The sequence below is a fragment of the Arachis ipaensis genome, chromosome B05 (assembly GCF_000816755.2).
Source record: "Arachis ipaensis cultivar K30076 chromosome B05, Araip1.1, whole genome shotgun sequence".
Taxonomy (NCBI): Eukaryota; Viridiplantae; Streptophyta; class Magnoliopsida; order Fabales; family Fabaceae; genus Arachis; species Arachis ipaensis.
The window spans coordinates 114,710,553-114,714,217 of record NC_029789.2 but is presented as its reverse complement, the minus strand read 5'-3'; positions in this window follow the sequence as shown (position 1 = coordinate 114,714,217).

The window sequence follows — 3,665 nt, the reverse complement described above, 5'->3', positions numbered from 1 at the left end:
TATAGTCTTTCAGGCTCTCTTGTGGTCCCTGCTTAATGGTCGTTAAATAGTCAGAATCGTGGAGGTATATTGCGGATGCTACAAAATGGTCTTCAAATTGGCCGGCTAACTCCTGAAAACGGGATATCGAATCTGCAGGCAAAGAGCAAAACCAGTCAAGTGCAGGACCGTCTAAAAAAGATGGAAAACATCGACAAAGAATTGGATCAGATGCACCGTTAACAATCATAATAGATCGGAACTTCTTGACGTGTTTCTTTGGGTCGCCCAATCCGTCATATGGGGTTAGAGTTGATGGAAGAGTGAATTGTCTGGGGAGCTGAAAATTCATTATATCTGCTGTAAATGGCCCCGCAGAGTTATCGGGCTGTTCTTCCTCATTATCAGGCTGAGCTTCTTCATTCTGATGATTTCCTTCATTGTTGCTCTGTGGTGTCTCAGAAACATGAGTTCGTTCGTTGTTTCCTTGCTGCTCATGATCATCATTATTGTGTTCTAAGCGAGCTTGTACTAACTGGGCGATTTGGTTTTGCATTCTCTGGTTATCCTCCGCCATTCGTTGGTTTGCTTGTTGGAGCTCGGTCACCATCCGTAAAAGCTCGGATGGGGTGGGCGGGGGAGCATCAGCCATGAGAATGTATAAAAATTTTGGGGCTTAAAGGATGTTTCAAACTTCTGGGCCCCACGGTGGGCGCCAATGTTCTTACCAGACCTCGCCGAGAAATAGATCGCTTTCCTGATAAGGATGACGTATCTCTCCGAAGTATAGCTCGGTTGATGTCGACGATGAAGAACCAGGGGGGTGGGTACCTGCAAAGGCACTCCGACGCTCAAATTAGTGAGAGTATTTTGGTATGTAAATGCTTCTTAGAAAGATCGCTCACTTTTCTCTGTTCCTGCTTTCCCTCTTATATTCGTACGGAGCTAAACGTTAGATTTAGGTTGTAATGTTTGGAGAGGAAATTAATTGCTTATTCCGACGTTATTAAGTGGGAAATGAATGCCGATCATTGCAAACGTTCGGTTGCGACTGTAGATACGTTACCGAACTTATAACTCGTAACCGACTTTACTGGTCATATCACTATTACTTTTTATTACATTTCTATAAAATAAACACTTTTAAATCTAAAAATTCAAATACAAAATAATTTATTTATTAATTATTTTAATATAACCATTTATTATTTAAGTAGTTATTTTTTCAAAAAGAGTTTAATTAAATCGTTTACCAAAGTAACGTTAATGGTGCTTAGATTAGAATGTTATACTCATCGTAGCTAGTTTAGGATCTGGGGTGCCACACACTGTCATCATCTAAAAGCTCTCTTGTGGCGGCTGTTTTGACCTTTCATTTCTTAACCTTTTTGTGGGAAATCTAGAGTGGCGGTGGGTAAGGGTGTCGGCTTATAAGATTGACCCAAGGCATCATTGATAATTTGCTAATATATGCGGTAGGGTGAGAGATAAAAGGACATACATAGAGAACCTGAAAATATAAAAGAAGCTAAAGTGGAGGTGGAAGTTAATACCACCAAGACATAAAGCAGAGATGTGCAATGGCAAACCTGTAATGATATGTTATATTACAGTACCTCGTGCATATTTGTGGTAAAAATTTGAAAAAATACACCCTCTTTGGTAAAATGTCTAAATAATATTTCTCTCATCTATTTATTACACTTTTTTTCCGATTAAAATAATGTATATTTTAATCTATTTAATTAAAATATCATTTGATAATACTTTATTAAGAAGTCTAACAGCATAGTTTTACTTTTAGTCCATCTCATCACGTTATTAATGGTTATGTGATAAAAATAAAGTAAAAAATTAACGTGAATCATGAACTAATTAAATAAAGAATAATGTTAGAGAACTAAAAGGGTATTAATAAAAAATTAGTTAAATATTTTTGGGTGAATCCAAAATCTCTACGAATTAATATATATGGATGTTTCTTCTGCTAAGAATCAGAATGTTTCTTTTTCATATTAAATGAATGTTCTTTTATATATTTTTCGAATTTTTTTTGTATTGTAAATATAAATGTCTCTATTTCTTTAAGAATTTCATATTTTTTTTAAATTTTATAAATATTTAATTATTTTTACTAAAATATAACTGGATATTTCTTTTGTTAAGTATTAGGATGTTTTTTTTTCATATTAAATGAATGTTTTTTTTATATTTCTGTAATTGTGTAGTTTGCAGTCTCTTTAATCATCAAAACGGCTCCTAATATCCCAAAACGCAGAGAGCAACATCCTGATGATGCTCCTACCGTGCGACTACTGTGAAAGCCATTGGCAATCCAAACTTCAGATGATCACCTGCGCATCATAGTACCCTCCAACCAAGTCCACCTTCAAAAACAAGAACATATATACTTCAATTTTCAACTTGGGAATTATCACAAACACCTAGAAATCTAGAACTAGAAATTGACGTAACTAACTAACCCCTTGTTCTAGACCATCAGTGAGGCTGGAATGGTGACGCCAAGAGACGCGCTGGTTATAAGGAATTCTTCCTCCGTCGCCTCTTCCCTCCACACCCGCCACCGCCTCCATGGCTTCTCCGGCTGTCCCCCCGCCCTCGAAATCGCCGCCGCCTTAGGGATCGAGCTCAAGTTCAACTCCAACTGCAACGGCGACTTCGATAACGCATCTGGTTTACAAAAGGGAAGCGGTTCTTGTCGACGGTGGCGAATTTGACGAGTCAGATGTCGGTGATAGAAGAGGAGTGGGTCGCAGTGGGGAGGCGGAGAGGACCTGACGATGAGAGAAAGAAGTCTGTGTGTGTGATTGTTGGAGGTGGGTAGGTTAATGTGAAAGAGAAGAGAAATGTTTTTATAGGTTTTAATTATGTTTACTTAATTAATTTTAAATTTTTTAAATTTTAAATTTAAAAAATTTAAAATTAATTATTAATATAAATTAATATGATTTTGTTTAGTTTTTGACTGATAACATCTTGGTTCCATATATTTTTTCTTAAATAAAAGGATCAAATTAAATATATTGAAATTTTGAGAATTAATTTAATACACAAGTATAAATTGAGGGATCAATTTGAATATTAAATCTTAACGTTTCCTCGATGTAATGGGTTCTTAAAAAAAAAAAGGTTGGTATGTATTTTATATGGATATATGGAAGTATATAGGTCATATATAATGTCTGTCTCATAATTAAGTAACGTGGTTCAAAAACTATACACATTTGAGTTGAGTTAGATCTTGCTTTGGTAAATAATGTTTATTATAGTTGATCAAACAATTTGGTAAGCTTCTGATTGGTCATCTTATATTTACTTCAAATGGATCAAAAAGTGCGGATCAAGCAAGTACCAAAAATATCTTTGTATACTTTTTCTAACTTTCACCAAATTTTATTACTACGAATAATTTAACTAATTTCACTTGACTTGAAAAAGATTTACCGTGTGCATTAAGTCTTCAATTAAGAAAAAGATCCTTTTTATCTTAAAGATTCAAAATTTCCATCCTTATTTAAATAATTAAAATGTTTACAACCTTGATGATTCTTATAAATGATAATGTATACTTTTCTAACCTAATTGCATTAAGATGGCCTCATTGTCACCCACTTTCTAGTTGTTGGTTGGACTTTCAATTAAAAATTGTGCATGACTTAAATTAT